Here is a 27,669-nt window from a genome sequence, read left to right on the forward strand (position 1 = left end):
CAGTTGGACTGGAGGAGGATCGGGATGTAGGACCCCAAAGGGGATTTGGGTTTGGGGATGTCGAAACAGGGAGGATAGGCTGGGTGTGGTGGCTTATGCCTGTAATCCCAGTGCTTTGGGAGGCTGAGGAGGAGAATCACTTGAGGTCAGGAGCTGGAGACCAGCTTGAGCAACATAGCGAGTCCCTTCTGTCTCTAAAAATATATAAAACATTCTTGGGTGCTTGAGGCGGGAGGATTGCTTGAGCCCAGGAGTTCTAAGCTGCAGTGAGTGCACTCCAGCCTGGGCAAGAGAATGAGACCCTGTCTCTAAAAAAACCAACCAACCAACCAGGGAGGATTCTGAGTTCTAGAAATATGGTTTTTTTTTTTTTTTTAATATAGAGTCTGGCTCTGTCGCCCAGGCTGGAGTGCAGTGGTGCGATCTCAGCTCACTGCAACCTCCTCCTCCTGGGTTCAAGTGATTCTCCTGCCTCAGCCTCCTGAGTAGCTGGGATTTCAGGTGTGCACCACCATGCCCAGCTAATTTTTTTCCTTTGCATTTTTAGTAGAGACAGGGTTTCACCATGTTGGTCAGGCTGGTCTCAAACCAGGTGCTTCCCTCTGTCTTGGCCTCCTAAAGTGCTGGGATTGCAGGTGTGAGCCACCACGCCCAGCTTAGAAATGTATTATCCTCTATGATCATCCTCTGGGATGACCAGCCCTTGGGGTCCCAGCTTCATGGAAGGAAGCAAGACCCAGCCTGGGTAAGGAAAGGGCCCCAAGAAGGGAGAGTCCTGCCCAACGAGACTCTCCCTTGCCCTAGCAGTTAGAGCACTCACACTGGAGAGCTGGATGTGACAGGAAGGCTCAGGGCAGCCTGGAGCTGGATTGGATCTCAGGGAGTTCCCGCAGTCCCCTGCCCTCACCTCAGCTCCCTGCACTGGGTCTTCACTCTTGGCCTCACTGCTGTGCCTCTGCAGTGCCCCTTAAGTTTTCTTCTTCCAGCTATCAGCTCTCTAGATCATGCTATCTAGCCCCGATGTCTGGTTGGGAAGGGAAGAGGGTGCGTCTGGGCAGCATCCTCTGGATGGACCCCAAGTCCCTCCCACACCTCCTTGAGGGTACAAAACATGGGTGATGTGTCACCAAGGGAAGTGGGGACAGAGGACTCAAGAGCCCGAGGAACTCCAGAAGAGGGTTGTAGAGTTGGGAAATTGAGGACAAGCCTCCCTGGGCCGGGAAGGGTCCAAGCTGATTTGGGATCCAGCACTGACCCATACATGTCAACAGGGGGCGACTGAAGTGCAGAAATAGAAAAGGCCTATTGGGCCTGTAATCCCAGTGCCCAGGGAGGCTGAGATGGGAGGAACCCTTGCCCCAGGAGTTCAAGTCATTCCACTGCATTCCAGCCTGAGAGACAAAAGTGAGACCCTGTCTAAAAAAAAAAAGAAAAACGGACCAGGCTAAACCAGCCTGATCCTTGCCAAGACCTGCCGCTGCAGGTCTCGGTGGGGGAGGCCAGAAAGATCCCCAGAGGAAAGCACACAGAAAATGGTGAGAAAGAAAAATCGAGGTATTTAGAGTGGGAATTGACCCTGTCCTCTTCCTATTTGGGAAGAAGCTGGGGAAAATCACGAGGTTCCCTCTCCCCTTCCCAAGAGGCTGGGAAAACCTGCCTGGGCAGCATCTTGAAAGGGAGAATTGTCCTCGGTCCAGCCGTGTGTGTGTGTGTGTGTGCGCGCGCGCGCGCACGCACGCGCACTCGAATGCATGTGCCTGTGTACACAAGTGGGGGGGGGTCCCTTCTTCCCTTCCCCCACAGCCAATGCAGACACACTCCCCAAATTGCCTCTAAATCTACCTCAGCTGTCAACATCTGGCCCCCATCTGTCTCCTTCATCCAACCAGACCCCGTGCTCCAGCTCCTGCCACCTCCTCCCTCTCCAGGGGCTGCAGGGCAGGCTGTGGGCTCAAGGCTTCCCCTCCCTCCCGCAGCAGCCCGTGGCCAGGGCTGAGGAAACAGGACAGGGAAGGGAGGGGACAGCCCCACCCTGGAGGTGCCCCAGGCTCTTGGCAGAGCCAGCTGGAGCTGTTGGAAGCAGCTGCGAATGACTCATCTTGCTCGGGCCCCAACCCCACCACCTCAAACACAGCCTGGAGCTGAGAACCAAGCTCCAGCCCCCCATAGTCCTGCAGCCTCCAGACCTCTGACCCCACTCAGCCAACCACAAAGCCCTCCCTACCCAGCCCCACTCTCCTTAGAAATCTAGTCCATCACCTCCCATCACCCCCAGAGCTGGGACTCGTCCTATTTTCTTTTATTTATACAAAAAGTTTTTTTTAATATAATTTAAGAACCCCCTCCAAGCTCCAGCGTCAGTTTCTGAGTTCCACCAGCACCTACCACCCCTTTCACTACCTCAGCCCGCACCCCTTTATGGACACAGCTTGGGGGTCCTAGGGGGGTCCGGGGAGGTGGCATGACCAAGGCACACTTCTGGAAACAGACAAGATGGGTCCCTGTTTCAACGTGGGCAAAGGAGGCGATAGTGAAATAGGTTCCTTCCCACACAGAGTTAGGACAAGGACCATAGAAAAATGAAACGAGAAAACAAAAAGGGGTGGGGAGAAAAATTAAGACCAAAAACAAAACTCCAAAAACCTTCACTATGAAGGCAGCAGCTGGGGGAGGGGCATTTACAAGGGAGAAAAAATGATTGATTGGTGGTGGCAGCAGCGAGTTGGGACTAGAAACCCCATTGATTTCGTCACTGGGGCCTGACCCCCCTTTCTTGCCCCTGGGACAGCCACCCACTCTGGAGGTGGCAAAGGAGTCACGCTCTCTTTGGTCTGCGGGAACGCGCCCGTCAAGGTAAGGGGGGGGCACCTGGGGAGGCCGGGAGATGATGGGTGTTCGTTTTCCCTCTGGTCACACCCAGTCCCGAGGGAAAGGCGCCCTCACCCTTGGTCTGGAGTTCCCCAAGGGGGATGAGGGGTGATGTTCCACTCCAGTATGGCAGAACCCCCAAATCCTGTCTCTCCAGATTGCCAACTCCCCACCCCACGGGTTCAAAGTGCAATCCAGCGGGGCGCAGGGCTGGGGGCCTCTAGGAGTCCCCATTCTGCCCCAGAAAGATGGGGAGGCCGCGCGTCCTTGTGGTGGGGAGTTCCTGCAGGTCAGTACTGCGTGGCTGGTCGTCCTTTCCCACCCGGAGCTCCCGGCTTGGCCTGGGATTTCATGTGGTGGACACTGGCCAATATTTTCTTCTGGTGGCTCACCAGAGCGACTCCGATTCGGAGCAGGTCCCTGTGGAAGGAAAGGAGAGCTCGGTGAGACCCTGGGATCCCCGTGTCCGCTCTCCACGCTTGGCTCCTGAGCGGGTCCCAGCCTCAGGATTGTCAGCCAATCAGAAAAGCCAGCGGGGGAGGGAGAACCGAAGTCAACAATTGCCGGGCAGTTTTAGGAACCTGGCAGCCATCCTTTGCACAGCCGCAGTAAAGGGTGAGGCTGGCGGCCAGAGGTGGGGGCTTTGTCTTGCGTGCCCAGAAAGGAAGGAAAAAAGAGAAAAGCCCGAAAAATAAGGTTAGGGTAAGAGGCCACATAGATTTCCGTAGAGGGGAATGGAGATGTGAGAAAGAAAAGGCCAAACTGGGAGAGGAAGAGCCTGGTGGAGAGGAAGACGAGATTGCTGATGGCTGGAGGCTGAGATGGGGGAAAAAAGGGAGGAGGCCCCCTGGGTCAGAGAGAGGCTGGGAAGACTTAGGGAAGGATGTGCCCAGGCCCCACGTGGCAGGGGCAGACTGGCCAGGGACCCTCTGGCTCTAGCCTCCTGAATGGCTGGGACCATAGGCGTGCAGCACATGCCCAGCTAATTTTTTTTCTTTTTTTTTTTTGGTAGATACGAGGTTTTGCTACATTGCCCAGGCTGCTCTCAAACTCCTGGGCTTAAGCCAGGGAAGCCAGGTCCACCTTGGCCTCCTTAAGTACTGGGATTACAGGCATGAGCCACCGCCCAGCCTTCAGATTTTTTTTTTTTTTTTTTTTTGAGGTGGAGTTTCATTCTGCCATCCAGGCTGGAGTGCAGTGGCTCAATCTCGGCTCACTGCAACCTCCACCTCCCAGGTTCAAGCAATCCTCCTGCCTCAGCCTTCTGAGTAGCTGGTATTACAGGCACACGCTATGATACCCAGCTAATTTTTGTATTTTTAGTAGAGATGAGTTTTCACCAAGCTGCCCATAATGGTCTCGAACCCCTGACCTCAAGTGATCCGCCCGCTTCAGCCTCCCAAAGTGCTGGGATTGCAGGCGTAAGCCACCGTGCCTAGTCTTTAGATTTCTATTCCTTATATTTGTGTTATTCAGCCTGGGGTGAGAGGAGACCCTGGGAGAGAAACGGGAAGGCAGGAAGGGGGAGTAACAGACAAAGGCCAAGCAGGGATACGCTGCCTTTGAGAGGCGAGGAATCATGAAAGCATTTCACATAAAAGCTGGAGAGGAGCTCCAAAACCTAGCCAAATCTTCTCCTTTTAGGGGTGGAAAAAAAGAACCCGAGTTGACACGTTTTTACTGTGAGAGCCGGGCCTGAAATGCAGATAGATGTACAGATAATTAGGGAATGAGAGGTGGAAGCACGATGGCCCAGGTCCGTGATGGCAGGAGCTGAGACGGGCAGGCTGGCCCCAGAGAGCCTTTGGGTCCTCAGCTCCAGGGGCTGTTACTACTCCTCTGGGGCCCTTCTAGGCATGGCATGAACGTAATGGAAGAAGACAGCGCTGGCACCCAAAGCTGACCCCTAAAGCCCCTGCAGACCCTGTGGGCCTGACGCCAGCCGCCAGCTGCCCTGCCCTCCCTGCCCCACTCCAGTTCCTGCTGCCACTTACTCGTCAGAGATCTGGCTAACCAGCTCGAAGGAGGCAAAGCCAGCGGCTGCGAAACTTTCTTCGTATCTTCCCTTCTTGATGGCCCGAAGCCACTCACCCACAGAACCAAAAGCTGAGTAGTGAGGCTGCCGCTGGTCCAGGAGAGGGTGTGAGGCCCTGGGGGGCAAGGATGGGGAGGAATGCTGAGTACCAGGCGCAGGTCAGGGTAAGGAGATGGAGCCCACCCTTGGAGAGGCGGACAGAGACCCCCCCCACCCAACACCAAGGGATGGACCCTTCTGGGCGAGGAGTAGGGGCAGAGAGCAGAAAGAAGGGCCCATTCCCTGCCCTTATCACCTGCTGTTCTCTCAGGCCACGATTTTGAGGCTAGCAGGGTGCCGGATCATCTTGTCCAGGGCACTGACCACCTGGGGGAAGCGGGGCCGGGCATTCCGATCTTTCTGCCAACAGTCCAGCGTTAGCTGGTGGAGGGAGGTGGGACAGTCTGGGGGTGGGGGCAGCCAGTAGTCCTGTTCGATAGCATTGATCACCTGGAAAGGGGAGGAAGCTCTGGTGAGGCTGTCCAGGGAGAGCAGAGACACTAACAGGCCCAGGAAACGGTGAGTTGGCAGATGGCAGGATAGGAGCCACAGCCCCCCCCCCGAAAAAAATCACAGATCCAGGAGTCCTATTAGCCAGAGCTGAGGCTGTCTGTGGCTGGAGGTCCCAGTAGCTCTTGGGCTGTGGTATAGGCATGTTATCTTCCAACCCTGCCCTCCATCTCTGCATCCTTCTGTGACCCAAATATGCTATATCCAACTCTTGAAAATTTATTTGTAGAATAGTAGGAGCTGGCTATGTTGCCCAGGCTGATCTCAACTCCTGAGTTCAACTGATCCCCCTCCTCAGCCTCCCAAAGAGCTGGGATTACAGGCATGAGCCACCAGGCCTGGCCCTGTACCCCAGGCCCTTTGATACAAAGATCACTTCTTTCTGTCATCTCCATGGACTCAAGGACCCAGCAATGATGACTCTGTGAACCCACCCTTCACCCAAATCCCAGGTGAGAAAATGTTCCAGGAAAGCTTGGTACCACCATGGGGCACTCACGTCCTGATTGCTCATGTCCCAGTTTGGCCGCTCCCCAAATGACATCACCTCCCACATCACAATCCCATAACTCCAGGCATCACTGGCGGAAGTGAACTTCTGGAAGGCAGTGGCTTCTGGGGCTGTCCATCGGATGGGAATCTTTCCTCCCTGCAGGAGGAGGAGAAAGGTGAGCCAGGGGACTCACCGAGGAACTCACCAGACCCAGCACATTGCCCCCCCCAGCCTCCCACCCACCTCTGCTTTTTTCCCCCTAGCTTAGGCCCCAAGCATCCTACTCTCCAACTTTTTTTTTTTAGTTGGGAGTTTCACTCTTTTTACCCAGACTGGAATACAGTAGCAAGATCTTGGCTCACTGAAACCTCCACCTCCTGGATTCAAGCACATCTCCTGCCTCAGCCTCCTGAGGAGCTGGAATTACAGGCTTGTGACACCATGCCTGGCTAATTTTGTATTTTTAGTAGAGACAGGGTTTTATCATGTTTGCCAGGCTGATCTCGAACTCCTGACTTCAGGTGATCCTCCCACCTTGGTCTCCGAAAGTGCTGGGATTACAGGCATGACCCACTGTGCCCGGCCACCGTTCTTTTTTTTTTTTTTTTTTGAGATGGAAATTCAATCATTTTCCAGGCTGGAGTGCAATGTCATAATCTTGGCTCACCGCAACCTCTGCCTCCTGGGTTCAAGCAATTCTCCTGCCTCAGCCTCCCAAGTAGCTGGGATTACAGGCATGCACCCACCATGCCCAGCTAATTTTTTGTATTTTTAGTAGAGACAGGGTTTCTCCATGTTGGTCAGGCTGGTCTCAAACTCCTGACCTCAGGTGATCCACCCACCTCAGCTCCAACTGTTATTTTCCTACACACCTGGAAGTCGGCTTCCTGGAGCTGACTGTCCCCCACCCACAGCCTGCTCCTGTATCCTCTCCCTGGAGCAAGGCTGCCAGTCGCTCAGCCTCCCACCTTTCCAACCTGCCCTCCCCACCTGGCCCTAAGAGGCTCACACCCGTGGTCCCCAGTGTTACCAGAGAGCTTGTGTAGCTGGGATTGGAAGAGTTCTCCAGGAATCAGGAAAGGCCAAAGTCAGACACTTTGCAGACGAGGTTGCTGTTGACTAGGATGTTGCGGGCAGCCAGATCTCGGTGCACGTAGCTCATCTCGGCAAGGTACCGCATGCCCGAGGCGATGCCCCGCAGCATGCCCACGAGCTGGATGACTGTAAACTGTCCGTCGTTTAGCTGCAGAGCAGAAGGAATGGGGGCTTGGTGAGGACAGCCCACCCACCGTTTCTCCTCCCATCCACTTCTTTTTTAGAGACAAGGTGTTGTTCTGTAACCCAGCCTGGAGTGCAGTGGTGCCATCGTAGCTCACTGCAGCGTCAACCACCTGGGCTCAAGTGCTCCTCCTGCCTCAGCCTCCTGGGTAGCTGGGACAATAGGCACGTGCCACTATACCTGGCTAATTTTTTTTTTTTTTTTTTTTGAGCTGATTTTCACTCGTTGCCCAGGCTGGAGTGCAATGGCACTATCTCGGCTCACTGCAACCCTCTGACTCCCAGGTTCAAGCGATTCTCCTGCCTCAGCCTTCTGAGTAGCTGGGACTACAGGCATGTGCCACCACACTGGCTAATTTTTAGTAGAGCCAGGGTTTCTCCATGTCGGTCAGGCTGGTCTCGAACTTCCAACCTCAGATGATCCACCCACCTTGGCCTCCCAAAGTGCTGGGATTACAGGCGTGAGCCACCGAGCCCAGACAAATTTTTAAATTTTTGGTAGAGAGAGGTTCTCACTATGTTGTCCACACTGGTCTTAAACTCCTGGCCTGAAGCCATCCTTCTGCTTGGGTCTCCCAAAGCACTGGGATTACAGGTGTGAGCCACCGCACCTAGCCTCCCGTCCACTTCCTAAACTATTTATCACTTCCAGACCCACCTCACAACACACCTGCAGGGCAAGCCCCCTAACTCTCCCAGGTGAGCCCTCCTCCTCTCTTTTTCCAAGTTTTCTCAGCTCTTGCTACACTATCATAACACACCGCTTACAGTGGTTCCTGTTTGAATGCTAAGCATTCAATCTCTCCCAATTAGATTATAATATAAAAACCTATTTCAACTTTTCCTTTCATCTAACCTGATACACTGTTTTACACCCAGTAAATACTCAACAAATACTTTTCTGTTTTTTAGTTTTTTAGACACAGGGTATCTTTCTTTCCCCTAGGTTAGAGTGTAGTGGCATGATCATACTTCATTGCAGGCTTAAACTCCTGGGCTCAAATGATCCTTCTGCCTCAGTCTTTTAAGTAACAAGTAGCTGGGATTACAGGTGCATACCACTGCACCTGGCTACATAAAAAAATTTTGGCCAGGCATACTGGCTAACACCTGTAATTCCAGCACTTTGGGAGGCCGAGGTGGGCAGATCATGAGATCAGGAGTTTGAGACTAGCCTGACCAACATGGAGAAACCATGTATCTACTAAAAATACAAAAATTAGCCCAGCATGGTGGCAGGAGCCTGTAATCCCAGCTACCTGGGAGGTTAAGGTAGAATTGCTTGAACCTGGGAGGCGGAGTTTGCAGTGAGCTGAGACTACACCATTGCACTCCAGACTAGGTGATGGAGGAAGATTGTTGCTAAAATAAATAAATTTATTTGGGAGGCCGAGGCGGGTGGATCACGAGGTCAAGAGATTGAGACCATCTTGGTAAACATGGTGAAACCCCGTCTCTACTAAAAATACAAAAAATTAGCTGGGCACGGTGGCGCGTGCCTGTAATCCCAGCTACTCAGGAGGCTGAGGCAGGAGAATTGCCTGAACCCGGGAGGCGGAGGTTGCGGTGAGCCGAGATCGCGCCATTGCACTGCAGCCTGGGTGTTAAGAGCCAAACACCATCTCAAAAAAAAAAAAAAAAAAAAAATCTTCCGGGCGTCGTGGCTAACGCCTGCAATCCTAGTACTTTTGGAGGCTAAGGCGGGTGGTTCACGAGGTGAAGAGATTGAGACGATACTGGTCAACTTGATGAAAGCCCGTCACTACTAAAAATACAAAAAAATAGCTTGGCATGGTGGCGCATTCCTATAATCCCAGTTACTCAGGAGGATGAGGCAGGAGAATTGCCTGAGCCCGGGAAGCGGAGGTTGCGGTGAGCCGAGATCGCGTCATTGCACTCCAGCCTCGGTAAGAAGAGCGAAACTCCGTCTCAAAAAAAAAAAATTAGCTGGCCGTGGTGGTGCATGCCTGTGGTTCCAGCTCCTCAGGAGGCCAAGGCAGGAGAATCGCTTGAACCTGGGAGGCGGGGTTTGCGATGAGCTCAGATGGCACCACTGCACTCCAGCCTGGGAAACAGAGTAAGACTCTGTGTCAAAAAATAAATAAGTAAATAAATAAAAACGGCCGGGCGTCGTGTCTCACGCCTGTAATCCCAGCACTTTGGGAGGCCGAGGCGGGCGGATCACGAGGTCAAGAGATCGAGAACATCCTGGTCAACATGGTGAAACCCCGTCTCTACTAATACAAAAGATTAGCTGGGCACGGTGGCGCGTGCCTGTAATCTCAGCTACTCAGGAGGCTGAGGCAAGAGAATTGCCTGAACCCAAGAAGTGGAGGTTGCGGTGAGCCGAGATCGCGCCATTGCACTCCAGCCTGGGTAACAAGAGCGAAACTCCGTCTCAAAAAAAAAAAGGAAAAAAAAAAAAAGCAAGCTCTTATATACTACTTGTGGGACTCTAAATTTAGGTTAACCACTGTGGAAAACAGTTTGGAGATTTCTCAAAGAGCTGAGAATTGAACTACTATTTGACCCAGCAATCCCATTACTGGGTATATATACTCAAAGGAAAAAAAATTCTATCAAAAAGACACATGCACGTCTATGTTCGCTGCAGTGCTATTCACAATAGCAAAGAAATGGAATTAACCCAATTGCCTATCAGTGGTAGATTGGATAAAGAAAATGTGGTACATATGCATCGTGGAATACTACACAGCCATAACAAACAATGAAACTATGTCCTTTGAAGGAACATGGGTGCAGATGGAGGTCATTATCCTACGTGAACTAATGCAGAAACAGAGAACCAAGTATCACGTGTTCTCACTTATAAGTGGGAGCTAAACATTGAGCACATATAGACATAAAGATGGGAGCAATAGACACCAGGGAATACAAGAGGAGGGAGACACAGCGGGCAGAAAGGGGTGAAATACCACCTATTGTGTACTATGCTCACTTCCTGGGTGATGGTTTCAATTATACTCCAAACAGCATCATGCAATACATCTTTGAAACAAACCTTCATGTGTACCCCCAAATCTGAAACTAAAGTTGAAAAACAGAACCAAAACTTCCCCAAAAGATGAAAACAAAGAAACAAAAAAAGAATGATCTTGGGACAAACACCTATGAAAGGGAAAAGAAAGCATGAGATTGGATAGAACAAGCTTTTTCAACTGTGGCATAGTGACATTTCAGACTAGGTGTAACACTTTGTTGTGAGGCTGTTCTGTGCACTGTGGGTTGTATAGCAGCATCCCTGGGCTCTACCCAGTAGATGCCAGGAGCACATATACGTAGCTCCTCCCTGTTCAGTTGTGATGACCAAAAGTGTCTCCAGACATTGTAAAATATTCTGGTGGTGGGGAGGGAGGGGACAGCAAATCACTCTCAGTTAAAACCACTGGGGTAGAGAGAAGGGCTGAGCTTGGATATGTGCCTAACAGCCGTGGTAAACCCCAGGGGATTTCAGGAGCTGGAATAGCCCTTCTGAGTTGTAGGAAGTTCAGCTGATGTGGTGGGCCTTTTATTCTCCAGCATGGATCAGTCATTGGACTTGGGCTCCTGGAAAAGGTTGTGACATTTCACAACGAGGCTCTCTGTGACTGGAGCAACAGGTTTCCTCATTGAAGGGGCATCCGGAAAGTATCAGTGTTCATGGCACGTGCCACTCTGCAGTTGTTCATTTGCTTCTCACCATTTTCCATTCAGTAGTAAAATTCTTAAGAATTGATACCACATTTTATTTAGTTGTGTATCATTGAAATCCAGCAGGCTACATGGGAATAAATATTGCTAAATAATGAAATGAAATCAGACAATAATTGGGTGGATATTTTAAAACTTAAATACTATAATAAATGGTTTTATTATGCATTTTATTAGATAAGAGAAATTTTCAAGAGATTTATCCATATTTATATTTAGTTGTGAGTTCTTTTTTGAGAAATAAAAGTTATTCAGCTGGTAACACTAAACAGTACTGAGCTAATCTTTAACAATGTTTTGAATTTCTGTAAATGAGATTATCAGTAATTTAAAAAGAGGATTAAGAAGTTTGTGTGGACAAAATCAAACACCGCATGTTCTCACTCATAGGCGGGTGTTGATCAATGAGAACACGTGGACACAGGGAGGGGAGCACTATACACTGGGGTCTGTTGGGGGAAATAGGGGAGGGACAGCAGGGGGTGGGGAGTTGGGGAGAGATAGCGTGGGGAGAAACGACACATATAGGTGAAGGGGAGGAAGGCAGCAAATCACACTGCCATGTATGCACCTATGCAACAATCTTGCATGTTCTTCACATGTACCCCAAAACCTAAAATGCAATTAAAAAAAAAGAAGTTTGTGTGGAATAGAACCAACTAATTTCTGAGATATACACAGAATTTAAGTATTGGAAAGTTTTACTTTAAGATAGGATTATAAAAGCATTGTTTCCTGTGTATAGCCCTATAAAATAATACCCATGTTGAGCCAGCAGAGGGCACAATTGTACAGAGGTATTGGAGAAATGCTTTTAAAGTTAAAAGGAAGTACCTCAATCTCTCAGTCATATGCTGCAGTGACACATGTCACTCACATGTAAATGATTCTATACATCTAAAATTCAGTAATGTATGGTTTGTAGGTGATATTTCATTACTGCATTTCCAACTCTATTCTTTCACATTGTTTTTAAAGTTACTACATCTTCAACAAAATCCGAATTAGGTTAAAATTAATCTCTAAATAATTTTGATTTCAATTGGCTAAAATAATTTGAGGCCAAAAATGTGTAAGGCTCTTTTAGAGCATAATTTTACATATGTTACATTTTCTGTCCTCACAAGATATTTTATGGATCATTGACATAGAAACACAACTGCATATACTGTGCAGAATCACCCTTCTAGATTAAGAAAAAAAAAAAAATCAGGTCATGTCCTTGCATATCATCAGATTTTTCTTGGCATGGGCCTTGCACACAATGAGCTTGCATGGTAAAATGGATGAACCCCTGTCTGAGGGATGGAAGGTCTATCTTTGTCCCTTCCTGGTTGTATCAGTACATCTCAGAGCTTGTCTATCTTCGTCTGTCAGTAGAGGAACAATGATGCTCACGGGGCCCTCTTTACAGATAGGTGGTGTGAGTCCATGGTTTAAGAGCCATGGACATCCACTCATTCAATGCATGTGCTATATAGTACAGGAGTAACTGAAGCAGAAGTAGGTGTCATGAAGTGTCCACTGGACGGTGGTCAGATTCTCTAGTTCTCCCTCTGTGAAGAGTTTGACTAAATGAATCTCTGGGTTCTTGAGCATTCAGGGAAGGAGAGTCAAGGTAAGTGAGAAGTTAAATTTCTGCTAATCTGGGGAGGAGGGATTTAATTGGTATTGCAACCTCATTTTCACCACAACCTCAAAAGTAGGTCACTATTCATTTATTTCTTACCTTAGATATATTTCTAATTTCTCTTTGGTGAATTTATTCTGTGATAGTAATTCAGAACTATAAAAGGACAGATTAACTGTATATATGAAGGTGTTTATTGCAATATTGTTTATGGATAATTAGTAAAATTGAAAGCAATTTAGGGACATGGACTGTTAGCCATCAGAATGAAAATTATGAATATTATATAGGTACCTGGAAAGTATGTGATGAATGATAAGTCAAACCAAAGCAAAATTAATCACGTATTATGTTAATAGCTATGTAAAAGTTGAGAACATATATGGTTGGGGAACAGCAAGAAAGATGGAATGGTAATAACTTCTAAAATGCCCAGGAGTTAGTGTGTGTGTCTCTCTCTTTCCTTCCTATATCACATTATTGCAGTTATAGTGATATTTGTAGAATGAGACATGTCTAAAGAGATTTTTCATGCTTTCTTTGAAATACAGTAATGGCCAATTTGTCCAGTATGTTATGAAAGAAGTGGCCTATTTAAATGACTTATGAATCTTTTTTCCCCCATTAACTGATGTTTACTCCTCTAAACACAAAAACAGCAGCAAAACCATTTTGCTTAGAAATCTTTCTAAAACTCTATTGTGTACTTTCCTGCCTTCCCCAACAGTTTCCTGAGCACATTTTATTCTTTTCTTCGTATCTCAGGCTTACCATGATGAATGTCAATTTCTCTCCCACACTAGAATACAATGGTGTCCTTATGAGCAATACAAATGTAGGGTTATTTGCCTCTCTACATGGCCTGATCAAATCTCTTCTGAGTTTTGATACCTTGGTTCTTATTTTTACATGTTTTCTTTTTTGTTGTTATTTGTTCTTTTTCTCTCTTTTAGTTTATCAGCTGTCATTTTCATGATTGACAGTGTTCCAGCCTTTGGCAACCTATCCTTCCCAACCTCCAAACAAATTTGCTGCTTCTAATATGCCTTGTTAGGACAATCACGCAAATGAGTTGACTAGAATTACGTGCAGAGAGCCCCAAAGGGGATTCTAGCTTATGTAAGTATCTGGACAGTGGAGACAGGGTGATACCTGTTTTAGTTGTTCAGAGGTATTTGGCTTACTTCTCAGCTCTTGGCTATTTTCTGGATGTGTTAGGGTCTCAGGGAGATGGCCTGTGTTTAACAGATATGTTGCTTCAGGGAAAATAGAATACTGACTCACAGAAACAAAACACAGTAGTCATAAATCCAGTTAACAACAACAAATCAATGGGAGCTGAAAGCAGAGTCAAGCAATCAATTGTTATACAAGAAAACCCACACTTGGATCTGCTCCATTCTCTTTCCATGACACTTCATCCATTCCATTCATAGACTTCATCCTGGGACAAATTTCACTCCAGCTGAGAAAGAAGCAATGGAATGAGGAAAAGAAGAAATCATACAGGATAAATTAGAGAATCATAATTTATGGAATTCAAAGATTTCAAACACATAAGACAAATTATGAATGTATAAAGCAAGTTGCTAGGTGCTGTGGAGACTCAAAAGAAGGATGTATTTATGCTCCATACTCTCACGTATTTTTAATTAAAAAAAATCTTTTTTGAGATAGTCTTGCTCTGTCACCCAGGCTGGAGTGTAGTGGTGTAATTACAGCTCACTGCAGCCTTGAACTCCTGGGCTCAAGCAATCCTCTCACCTCAGCCTCCCAAGTAGCTGGGACCACAGGCATGCACCATTCCACCCAGCTAATTTTTTCATTTTTGGTAGAGATGGGGTTTCATCATGTTGTTCAGGCTCGTATTGAACTTCTGGGCTCAAGTGACCTGCCTGCCATGGCCTCTAATACTGAGGGGATTACAGTCATGAGACCCCATGCCTGGCCTATTTATTTATTTAGAAATAGGGTCTTACTGTGTTGCCCAGGCTGCAGGGCAGTGGCACAATTATAGCTCACTGGAGCATTTTTTTTCTTTCTACAAAAGAATTAAAAATAAGAGTAGAGTGGACCATCTGTGCAATTAAAATTTAATTAATTTAATTTCACTAAATTAAACATAACTCTGTGAATATATGTGTTACATAAATTCAGATGTTTCTGCTACCCAGGGCGAGTGCTATTTTCTTTTAGTTCTGCTGTCTAAAATAAGACTTCAGTTCACCCTTAGTGACAATGGATGTGTGGGTACTTTTTTGAAGAGTGTTTATACCATAATTTGTTGAGCTTGACCCCACTCTTCGAAGTATTTATGAACTTCCAGGGCTTGGGAAAATTTATTATACTTCCATGCCCTCTCTTTCTTCCAAAAAAAAAATACCCAACAAAATTTGTAGTAACCACAAAACAAATAAACCCACCTCCTAATCTTCAGAATAGTGGTTGGAGGATAACATGTAATGGGACATAATTTTTTGTTTCTATTGCTTAATTCTCAAGAACCTTACAAATTCCACAGATCAATGTATCAAAAGTCATCTACACTTTGTAGGGGAGAAGGAGTGTCTCTCCTCACTCATTATAAGGTTCATGACTACAGGGGAGAAAATATAATTTCTTCTTTTTTCCCCTCTCTTGGTTGAGACCCTCCTGAAAACAAAAGTCACATTAACAAGAGAAAAACCATCAGAAGTTTATTGACACTTGCTGTACCCATCACTTGGGAGAATCTTCTGTTCAGAAGTATTTCTCTTTTAAGGCAGTGGCTTAGGGGACTTGCTTAAATAGTATTTCAACAAACAGCCTTCAATCCTATAGTGACAAGACAAAGAAGAGAGCATTTTCAGGTTTCCAAAAGGTGGGAACGTGTGGGAAGGTAAATTAATGGGAAGAGTCAAGTTTGCTCCTAGGTCCTCTGGCTCCGCTGTCTCTCAGCTGATAAGCAAGTGTAGGCAGGAAACGTCAGGGAGGAGGACAGGAAGACCTTCGTCTTTGTAAATTGCTGTCCTGCCATCAGGCAGGCAGAGGGAGGGGAAGAGTGTCCTTCTGTGTTTTAGTCTTTTTCAGCTGAATAGTTCTCAGTGTTTTAGACAGGAATATTTTGGGTTCCTTCATGGCTGACACCCCAATAACACTTGACAGATTAAGAACAGAAAAGCATAGTGAGTTTACTTAATAGAAGTTTTACATAACACAGGAGGCTTCAGAAATGAAAACCCAGAGACAAAGGGAAAACTGTATTTTTGTGGAGAGTCATGCAAAAGTGTGATTGGAGGACAAAATAATATGATACAGTGGTAGTAAACTGAGGGGAACTTAGCAAGACCTGTGTGTTCAGATTCTTTTTGGCCTCTCTGTGTAACATTTCTTTCCTCTAGGTATTTGGCAGGATACCTGTCACATGAGGGTCTTCAGAAGAGAAAGGAAGGAGAGGGTCAGAGACTGACCTTCCTAGATCCTATGGCCTGTTTCAGGAGAGAATGGTGGGAGAAGATGAGAGAGACCTTCCTGCTTCTGCCATTTTCTCAGTTGCCAAGCTGCTATATTTTGCGGTATTGTGTTCTGAGCCTGTCAACTTAGATTACTGTTTGAGAAGTGACCGTCTTGTAAGAATCAATGCTAACCACTGGACAAATTCTTGTACAGTGTGATTAGAAATGATTATCAATACTGGATAAATGATCTGAATGTCCATACTGTTTTATTGCTTGCCATGTACAGGTGTAGACTATCTGCGGAAGGAAAGGGAGTATATTTGGAGTGAATAACAGTGTTGTCTAAATTAGGCTGGATTTGCTGGTCATTGTTATAGAAAGCCACTTGAGCAAAAGTTATCTCTTCCATAGTTTGACAGCTATAGTAATGGAAAACTAACATGTCTTATTGCTATCTGAACAAATTACATATTGGAAATGAATGCATCTATTGAATTCTGGATTATTTGTGTTGGTAGAGACAAGGTTAACTTTTAGAAAAATTACTTAATCACATATATTGGAATAAGCCAAAATAAAGTGTTTAGAGCCTTGAAACTGTTCCAAAATCACATTTTACCCAATAATTGAAAAAAAATTCTTCCATCGCACTTTGAAAGTGTTGTGAATAACCATAAAATAACAGTACCCTTTCAATTTTTGGCCCATTTTCTTGTTGGAAATCATGATGGGAGACAAGATAGCCCAAAGATTAGGAACTAGAGAATACTTTCTCTTCTGACTGTAGGAGCCTATAAACATCTACAAACTTGACGATCAGTAGCTCAGTGAATGTTGAGGGTAATGTATGCTCTCAATACCTTAAGTATCCATTAGTTTTCTATTAAACAAAATGTGTGCAATCAATTTAATATTGATAATATTAATAATTGATAAGACCCATAGAAATCAAATACTATGGGGATGAGGCCCAGATACCAATATTTTTAAAACTCAATAGATAATTCTAACATGTAGCTAACTTTGAGAATCGCTGCTTTATAGAACATTTCTGCTTACTCTTAGTGAAGTTTAAGTACCTCAGGGACTCTTCAACAATCATTAACAGTCTTAAACAGTCTTCAGGGACTGTTTCTCTTTCTTTTTCTTTAAATAGAAACAAATTATTCCAAAATAACAGTCTTATTTGTTTCCTTTTATTCCTCTCTGTTTTTCTTTGCTCTTGTTTCATTTTGTTTTATTTTTCCCAAATTGATCAATAAAGCATAATAGCATATGAAGTCAGGTCATTCTCAGTTCGAATTCAGATTGGGCTATCTACTAGTTGCCATAGATGGGCAATGTGTTTAACCTCTTAGCAAGTTTTCCCCTGCCCCATCTATAGCAGTATTTCTCAGCTGGAGGCAATTTTTCCCAACAGGAGACATTTGTCTATGTTGGAGATGTTTTTTATTGTTACTGCTGGGGAGTTGTTTTTGACATCTAGTGAGTAGAGGCCAGGGATGCTGCTCCACATCCTACAATGCACAGGACAGAGCCATAGCAAAGAATTATCTGGCCCTAAATGTCACTAGTGCTGAGGTAAAGGAACCCTGATCTACAGAGTGAGGCTCTGGAGTCTGACTGCATTCAAAGTCTTGTTTCTCTACTTCCTAACTGTGTAATCTTGAGCAATGTATTCACTTTATTCTTGTCTGAATCCTATGTGAAAATGCAGATATTATTAACACCCACTTTGGAGTTCATGGAAGGTGTAAATGGGATAATGCATTTGGAGCATTAATACAGTGCTAATTATTACCAAAATATATGTCCTTCTGTTCCGTGGCATTTATGGCCTTTTGTTAGCATCCCTGAGATTATTTGTTTGATCCTTCTCTTAATAATCTCAGAGTTAATATTCCACAATTCAGTGGTAGGAGAGAGAAAGGCGTTGGAGGCTGGAGTTGTCTTCGAACAGGTACCTGCTTTGGATTTTAAGTGGGAATTCAGAGGAGATAGTTTCACAGCACACTGTTAAGTTCCTTCTCCCACTTTTCACTTTCCTCCCCCAGCTCACCACTAGCTTGACAATTGTATTGGGTTGGAGTGTTCAAATAAATAAGCCTGTATTCAGCCAAAGAAAAGTCAAAAAATTCTTGTAAGTACGGATGCTAAGGGAAAGTGCTTAAAAGTGATGAGAACAGCTTATTTATTATTTTTTAGGTTCTGGGGTGCATGTGCGTGATGTGCAGATTTGTTACATAGGTAAACATGTGCCATGGGGGTTTGCTGCATCTATCAATCCATCACCTAGATATTAAGCCCAGCATGCATTAGCTATTTATCCTGATGCTCTCCCTCAACTCCCCACCCCACCCCCCAACAGGCCGCAGTGTGTGATGTTCCCCTCCCTGTGTCCATGTGTTCTCATTGTTCAGTTCCCACTTATAAGTGAGAACATGTAGTGTTTAGTTTTCTGATGAACAGGATTTATTAGCAAACTTTATACTTATTATTAATAAGAAGCAGACAGCTACAGGAGTTTAAATTCAGAAAAAAAAAGCTCTGTGTTGGAAATAGAAATCTGGGACTTATTACTACAGAAGCAGTCAAAGTTATGGGAGAGAATGAGATTTCAAGGGAGACTACAGGGAGAAGAGAAAGGGGGCTTAGGATGTAACCTGAGAAAAATCTCAGCTAATAGTTAGGACAAACCTACCGTGGGCTCGCCCGTCACCTTTCTAACCTGTTATACTACATTTGACTTTTAGGGAGAGTCAGCTTTTATTCTCAGTTCTCATCCGCAAATGTTCAAAGTCTGGCTTGAAACTAATAAATGAATCTGATAACATGGAATGCTTACAATATTAGGTAGAAAATTCCTACATTGATTGCTGTCCATGAATCAGATTCATTTTTAATTTTTGTCATTATAATTATATACTCATATCACACAATTTGAATTTTTCTCTGTGCATATGATTTCTTCTAGTATAGTGTGCAAAAAACTATGCATGTTTTTATAACAGCTTTATTGAGGTATAACTCAGATAAAGGCCCATGCACCCCAGTTCAATAGTTTTCAGTATGGCTTCAAAACATCTCTTCAAATGACTGTATCATAATTTGCTAGGTCTTTCTTCTGTGTGGGGACATTTATGTTGTTTCTAATTTTTTACCAATATAAGTAGATTTTTCTGCATGTAGATTTTAAAATATTTGGATTATTTTATTTTTAAAACTTTTTATTCTTTAATTGGCACATTATAATTGTACATATTTGTGACATATAATTTGATTCTTTGATACCTATATAGATTGTATAATGTTCAAAGCAGGGTAGCCAGCATATCTATAACCCCATGCATATACTATTTCTTTATGTTGAGAACTTTAAAAAACATCTCTCTTCTAGTTTGTAATATACAATACTTTGCCGTTGACTATAGTCGCCCTACTGTGCAATGCAACAGCAGAACTTATCCCTTATCTAATTGTAACTGTACACATTGACCAACCTCTCCTCATCTTACACTTCCCAATTCCTTCCCCAGTCTCTGATAAACACTGTTCTTCTCTCTACTTCTTTGAGATCAATTTTTTGTTTAGATTCCACATGACAGTGAGGTCATGTGATATTTGTCATTCTGTGTCTGGCTCATTTCATGTATTAATATAACATCCTCCATGTTTGTCCATTTGGTCTCAAATGACAGAATATCATTTGAGATATTTTCATGGCTGAATGCTGTTTTATTTTATAGATATGTCACATTTTCTTTATTCATTCATCTGTTTTTAGACATTTAGGTTGATTCCAAGTCTTAGCTGCTGTGGACAGTGCTGCAATAGACATGGAAGCGCAGATAGCTCTTTGATGTGCTGATTTCATTTCCTTTGGATATATATCCTGTAGTGGGGTTGCTGGATTATACAGTAGTTCTATTTCTAATTTTTTGAGGAGCCACCATACTGTTTTCCATAATATTCTACTAAATTACATTCCCCCCACATTGTGTAAGGGTTTCCTTTTCTCCACATCCTCACCAAGAGTGGTTTTCTTTCATCTTTTTGATCATAGCCATTCTAGTTAGAGTGAGGTCATATTTCATTGTGGTTTTCTTTTTTTTTTTTTTTTTTTTTGAGGCGGAGTTTCACTCTTGTTACCCAGGCTGGAGTGCAATGGCGCGATCTCGGCTCACCGCAACCTCCGCCTCCTGGGTTCAGGCAATTCTCCTGCCTCAGCCTCCTGAGTAGCTGGGACTACAGGCACGCACCACCGTGCCCAGCTAATTTTTTGTATTAGTAGAGACGGGGTTTCACCATGTTGACCAGGATGGTCTCGATCTCTTGACCTCGTGATCCACCCGCCTCGGCCTCCCAAAGTGCTGGGATTACAGGCTTGAGCCACCGCGCCCGGCCTCATTGTGGTTTTCATGTGTATTTCCCTGGTGATTAGTGATGCTGAGTATTTTTTCATATACCTGTTGGCCATTTGTATGTCTTCTTTTGAGAAATATCTGTTAAGGTCTTTTGCCCATTTTAAAATCAGATTAATTTTTTGTTTGCCGTCATTTTAGTTAGTTATATATTCTGGATATTAGCCCCTTGTCATATTTATAGTTTGCAAATGTTTTCTCCCATTCTATAGGGGTCTCTTCACTCTGTTGTTTCTGTTGCTATGGAAAAGCTTCTTAGCTTGACAAACATGCAAAAATCAGTAGCATTTCTACATGCTGATAGTAAACTATTTGAAAAAGAAATCAAGAAAATAATTATATTTACCATAGTTATTAAAAAAGGTACATAGGAATAAACTTCATTGAGGTGAAAGACTTCTACACCAAAACTATAAAACACTGAAAGAAATTGAAGATGACACAAGTAAATGAAAAGATATCTCATGTTTATGGATTGGAAGAACCGATATTATTAAAATGGTCATGCCACTCAAAACAATCTACAGATTTAATAGAATTCCTATCAAAATACCAATGATCTTTTTCACAGAGATAGAATAAAATGATCCTAAAATTCATGGGGAACCACAAAAGACCCCAAATAGCCAAAGTAATCTTAAACAAAAAGAACAAAGCTTTAGGCATCACACTACCTGGCTTTAAAATATACTACAAAGCTGTGGTAACCAAAACAGCATAGTACTGGCATAAGAATAAACACATAGACAAATGGAACACAATAGAAAATCCAGAAGTAAATTCATACACTCATGACCAAACTGATTTTTGATAATGGTGCCAAGACTACATACTGGGGAAAGAAGAATCTCTTCAAAAGGTGATATTGGAAAACCTGGATCTCCACATGCAGAAGAATGAGACCAGACCCTTATCTCTTTTACTATACACAAAATCAACTCAAAATGGATTAAAGACTTACATGTAAAACCAGAAACTATGAAACGATTAGAAGCAAACATAGGGGAGACATTTGATGACAATGAGCTGGGCAGGGATTTTTTTAGATAAGACCTCAAAAGCACAGGCCACAAAAGCATTAAGCTACATTCAAGATCTATTTTAAAGTCTTTCTTTATCCATGAAGAATACATAAAGGAATGTGCAACTGGAAAATTTTGTGTAATGGAGAAACTGTTCTAAAATGGATTAATAATTATCATGAAAGGTTTAAACTGGAAGAAAGCTCCCCAAAAGAGAATTCCAAACAGGCAGTGAACACTAGCTCAGCTCCTAACCCATCTTTGAGTGGACATGAAAAGCTTCTCCCTGCCTTCACATGAATAAAACTAAACTTAGGTGTATGCCAATATTCACTATTAAGATGGTACACTTACATTTATTATTACTTAAACATGGATCTTTATTGTATAAAAAACAGGGAATATAAGCAAAAGGATGGAAAGAAAAATCTCTTTCTGGGTTCAAGACCTGCCTGCTCAACAAAGCGAACAAGACCCTGTCTCAAAAAATATATATAAATAAAAATAAAAGAAAAAAAAATCTCCTCCCGGGAATGAGAAAATCATTGCCATTTTCTTATTTTGTTGTTTCATTATTTATTTATTTAAACTTTTATTTGAGGTTCATGAGTGTATGTGCAGGTTTGTTATGTAGGTAAACTGTGTGTCATGGGGGTTTGGTGTACAGATTATTTAGTCACCCAGGTAATCAGCATAGTACTTGATAGGTAGTTTTTTGATCCTCAACCTCCTCCCACCTTCCACCTATAGGAAGTTCGAATAAATGTCACATGAGCTCTGAAACTACTGGGGTTTTTCCAAGGAAATCCCCTTAGGGAAAAGTAACATTTTCTATTTCATTTGGTCTTCTGGTTAGCTTAAATGTATTTAAGAGCAAAATTCATACAAATACGTGGAAGAAAGTTTCAGTGGGTTCTTCCACTTACTTCAGAAAATTGATTTAAAATAGGAGTAATGTTTATTCCCAAGGCATTAATTAGACAGCTTGTAGGGTCCATCTTCTGGTAATTTCAATAATTTTCCTAAATTTTGCCTCATTTCTTTTATATGCAGAGATGTTCTCCTAAACTAATTTATCGACACATCGACACAAAAGGGACAATTTTTTTAAACTGGAAAAATATCCAGGCCCTTAAAAAATAATTGAATGTCAAATTATGAATAAAGAACTACTTCTACACATTTATAATTCACATTCAAACATTTACTGAGCACCTACTGCATATAAGGCACGATTCTGGCATGATGAACTCAATTACAAGATGCGCAGGGTGCTAGAGAGAAAGGCTGATCTTGAAGCAGAAAAGTTGTGAACAGAAAAGAATCCATTGCTTAGGAACTTTCAGACTGAAGATTTTCTAGACTCTAGCTTTATTTTTGTTTCCCTTTTTAGAAAGCAGAGATGAAACCCAAGCCTGGACGTGGGAAGGGGCTCTGCGGGCTTTTGCACCGTGCTGGAGAGGAGGTGTAGGAGAGAGAGAGGCAGAATTCTCTCACCTCGCAGTTTTGCCCTGATGTCTGCAGGGCTGCACGTGCACCTAGGCATGTATTTACAAATCTGTCTTCCCTTTAGAGTCTCTTGTGCCTCTTTAGAAAAATGCAAATAGCTCAATCCCAAGTCCTAAGATTGTGACTCAGTTGGTGAGTGAGGAGCCTGGGAGTCTGTATTTTTGTAAAGCTTCCTTAGTCACTGCTTACAGAGGTTTGAGAACTTCTACAGTGTAGTCGTTCCATTTAAGTCAGAGGTGCCTGGCCCCCTGATGCACATCAGAATCATCTGGAGGGTGTTAAAAATGCTGTTGCCTGGATCCCACCCCTATACATTCCCATGTCATTGGTTTTCAGTGTACCTAAGCATCCTGATTTTTCCCACATTCCCAGGGGACAGCAATGTACAGCCACACTGAGAACACTGGCTTAAAGGCATTCAATCCTGATGAATTATCTCTCTTGCTATCAAAGCTTAAAATGAAGAAATGGTGGCAGTTTGAATAACTGAATCATAGATTTCAGAATTTAAAGATTAGAAGAAAGGATTCAGTGAGGACTGTTACAGAGGGAGCCGACTGGGGCATCATCACCAAGGCAACACCATTAACAGCACTTTTTCTTTGAGACAGTTGAACTTTATCACTGAAAGGTTAGCCAGGGTTGGGGAGTACAGTGGGTGAGCAGGAAACACCACCACCCTTTTTTTTTTTTTTCCCATATAAAAAGGTTTATTTAGATGTTAGAATCATCTAGTGATTGAACAAGATTGGACATGAACCCACCCAGGCCCAAGGCTGGGCTGCAGTCACTGCCATTGACATCCGTGTAGATTTCACATGCAACAGGGGCGGTCACGGGCTTGATGGCCATTGTGCTTTGAAACTTTTTTCCAACCGATGGCTGTGACAGCAGTTTTCAGATGTGCTCTGGCATCCAAGGACCGGGGGCCAGGTGGGGGTTGGTGTCCTCTGTATAAAAAGTGCTGTCCCGGGAGCTTCCCCACGGACACCTTGGGGCATCTGAGTGATTCCCGGGAGAGCAGCTCGGCCTCCCTCAGGCTACCACTGCAGCCACCGCCGGACATTCTCACCATCAACCGACAGAAAGCATCAGAGTCTCTGTGAACCTGGCTGTGACGGTAAGAACCCAGTGTTTTCTAATCTAAGACTTGTATGCAGAACACAGAAAACTGCAGTTAGGAACAACCAGGACACGTCTGTTAAATAAAAGCATCGTTTCATGCTGGCGTACGTATATACAGGGGTCTGTATAACAGACTCCTGTTCCCCTCCCGGCAACCACAGACCATCACACACACGCATGACACATGCACGGCTACACCACTTTCCACGAATGCACGGAACCCAGGACGGAACCCACAGCTCGAGGGCTTAGACTTTCACTACTGAGCTGCTGCCACTGTCGTCCCCGGAGGTGTGGCTGAAGTCACTGGCGTCACTGCCCAAGGCGTCCTGGTCCTGGTCATTCCTATCGATGACCCTTCGTCTATACCTCAGGTCCAAAACGCTTTCCTCCGAGCCCGAGCTCCTCCTGTCATGCAAACTCAGCTCCAGCTGTGCCTTCCGGCTTGGCCAGAGCCCGCCGTCCTTCTTCACCAGCAGGTGTGGGCTTCCAAGGACAGGGCTGGGCCCGGCCTGAGCCTCCCTGAAGGCCGAGAAGGACGGGCCCCGCAGAGGCAGCCCCAGGTGGGGGCTGAAGAGGCCGGCCTGCCTGCCTCCCCAGGAGACGCCGTTTCCAAAGTGGAAGAGCTGGGTGAACAGCAGTGGGGAGAAGCTGGCAAGGGGCAGGCTGGGCAGGCCCCGGGCGGGGCCCTTGGACCTCTTATCTCTCTCTATCCCGACGCCACCACTCCACGCTGCATCTCTACCTTCAGAGCACAGCGCCCACGAGCTGGGCAGCCTACTTTGGTGGGCAAAGTCGCTCCAGGGCAGGCCGCGCTCAGCCTGGGCTCGAGCGTCCCTCTCAGCTCCCGGGCTGGGGGTCAGGAAGCTCCGGCTCCCGCAGCCCACGTGAAAGGTCCCCCCTGCACCTGCTGCCTCGGTGCCTGCTGTGGCACAGCTGGGCAGCGGACCAAAAGCACTTTTGGCAGCAGGCTCGGTCCCTCATGGGCTCTGGTCTCTGTGAAGGTAAACGTTTGTCCTGCTCGTTGATAGACCCTTGGCAGAGATGCTGGTGCTGCTGGTCGGTGCCGGATCCCCTCGGCCGGGAGCAGCGGGGAGCCCCTTCCCGCCCTGGCCAAACAGACCAGATGCACCCTGCGCTCCTGAGCTCTCTGTGTCTCGCGACCCTGCTGCCGGCCGTGGGACCCCCCTGGCCCTCTGACTTCGGGTACACATGCCAGGCAGTGGGGCAGGCTCCTTCCTGCCCAGTACCTCTGGCCTGGCTGGGCCCCCTGTCCCGAGGGCAGCCGGGCCCTCTGCCTGAACTTCTGAACTGCTCACCGACTCCTTGGCTTTTTCCGCCAAGAACTTCCGAATCTCCAGTCCGATGCTCATCGCTGTCCACCGAACTGCTGTCGTCAGAGAGCGAGCCTGGGCTGGGAGCTGAGCCCCGGGACTCCCTGGGAAATAGATTCCCTTCGGAGGCAGAGGCGCAAGTGGAGACAGAGGCAGGTCTCCTTACCCGGAAGGCTGGGGCCGTGTCCTGGCTCCCGGCACCCACCTGCTTCTTCCTCTCTGCTGTGCCGCCGAAGACGCTGGGGGATTTCTTCCCGGAGCCCTCGCCGCCGTCTCTCTTGGACTTGGAGAGGCAGCCCTTGAGCACCGGCGGCCTCCTGTCCTCCCAGTCTCTCCGCAGCCTGCCCAGCTGCTCCAAGAAGTGCATCTGCGTGGTGCTGAACCTGACCTTCTTCGTGCAGGCCGCCCTGGGCTCCCTGCACCGCTTCTTGAGCTTCCGCCTGGACCTTAACAAGTCCTTGATGGCCGTATCCAGGTCCTCATCACTGTCCAGGGAGGTGTCTTCGGAGCTCTCCTACTCATCCAGGTGTCTCGCCTCGTCTGTCTTACCCTGGCCCTGTGACAGGTGAGCGGTGCCCTCCCCTCTGGGGGCCTTGCTGGCTTTGTCCTGGACGGGCAGGTCCCGCCCCTCATGGCCGGGCTCGGTTCTCCCCTGGCTGTGATCGGCATCCTGACCCCCATCTTCCACCACTTCCTGTGTTTTTTTGGGCACGGATGCCCTCACATGGCCGCCGCCTCGATGCTTCCTTTTGCAGCCCAGCAGTGGGTCCGGTGCTTTAGAGAGAGGGGCCTTGGGGCCGCTGGTCTGGCCGCTGGGGCCAGGTGGCGAAAGTGCGCCCTGGGCAGCGGGCAGCTCTCACCTCTGGCCAGCAAACTCCCCGACTGTGCCTTGAGGGCCAAAAACGTCCGGATTTCCTGCTCGATGCTGTCGTCGCTGTCCGCGGAGCTACTGTCGCCGTCGGAGCGGGAAGGCACGTTGGCAGAGTGGAAGAGTGGGCTCGCGGACAGGGGACCCATCGCTGCCCTCCACGGGAGCCGGCAGGATCGTCTTGGAAATGCCCAGAATCGCTTCCGCGCACATCAGCTCAGCGGACGTGTCTGCCAGGCATGAGGACCGTTCCACAAACTTGCTCCTGGAAGCCGGGCTCACAGGAGTCGGAGCTTTGGTTTCCTTTGGGAGCTTAGGGAAGTGGTCAGTGTCCAGGCCCCTGGGCCAGGGTCCGTGGTCTTGGCGGCCACTGGCTTCTTCTTGCTGGGTGTTTTCCTGTGGGTCTCGGGCAAGGCACTTTTCGTGGCACTGCTTACGCTGTGTGCGTGCGGGAGGGTCAGGCTGCCTCTCCTAGCGGAGCTGGGCCCTCTGGGATGGGTCCCCGTCCGCCTCCGTGTGTGTTTTCTGCAGCTGGTGCAGCTGGATGGCCTCCTCGATGCCGTCTTCGCTGCTGGAGTCGGACACCTTGGGCGCATGTGCCGCGCTCGGGACTCGCCTTCCCCTCCTTGCGGCGCGGGTGCTCGTCTTCATCCCACTGTGATTCTGTGCTGCGTATGAAGGGCGGCAGGGGGTTGCTGGCTTTGTGCTGCCCTCGTTCTCCCGCGTTTGCCTCCCCCAAAACTGATCTACAAATAGCCTTACCGATAGCATAAACTGTTCATTAACACATATTTCGTATATGTATTACATGCTGTATTCTTAGAATAAACTAGAGAAAAGAAAATGTTATTAAGAAAATCGTAAGGAAGAGAAAATATATTTACCATTCATTAAGTGGAAGTGGATCAGCACAAAGGTCTTCATCCTCTTGTTCACATTGAGTAGGCTGAGGAGGAGGAGGGAGAGGAGGGGTTGGTCTTGCTGTCTCAGGGGTGGCAGAGACAGAAGAAGACCCACAAATAAGTGGACCCTTGCAGTTGAAATCCATGTTGTTCAAGGGCCTATTGTAATACTCTTTATTTTTTTTTGAAATTCAGTGAAGTAACGTGAAGCCTCTGGTTAACAGTGAGCATTCCCTAAATGCCATACTTTTTCCTTTTTAGGGATGAAATCTTTTTCTAGACCCTATTTGAGCTATATCATTTTACACTATAGACCCAGACAGGCCCCCCAGAATTCATAGGGACATATGAGGTCTTTCCTTCTTTCCCTTCTCTGTATGGCATGTGGATATCACCTTTAGGAACAGTGAACTGACATGCAGCAGTACAGCACTTTTATTAGACTGCTGTTTATAATATCCAGGCTTGTCTTTCATCTTTATCCATA

The 27,669-nt window shown here is 46.2% G+C and overlaps 2 pseudogenes; both read right to left on the reverse strand.

The window, feature by feature from the left end:
- Nucleotides 1-3,158: 3,158 nt before the first annotated feature.
- On the reverse strand, nucleotides 3,159-23,805 carry LOC110569377 (ephrin type-B receptor 4-like; annotated as a pseudogene).
- Nucleotides 23,806-24,326: 521 nt separating this feature from the next.
- Nucleotides 24,327-27,051, reverse strand: LOC105709650 (protein phosphatase 1 regulatory subunit 26-like; annotated as a pseudogene).
- Between the last annotated feature and the right edge of the window lie 618 nt (nucleotides 27,052-27,669).

This window comes from Aotus nancymaae, unplaced genomic scaffold (assembly GCF_030222135.1).
Source record: "Aotus nancymaae isolate 86718 unplaced genomic scaffold, 86718_ANA_hifiasm-v0.15.2.pri h1tg000139l, whole genome shotgun sequence".
NCBI classification, from domain to species: Eukaryota; Metazoa; Chordata; class Mammalia; order Primates; family Aotidae; genus Aotus; species Aotus nancymaae.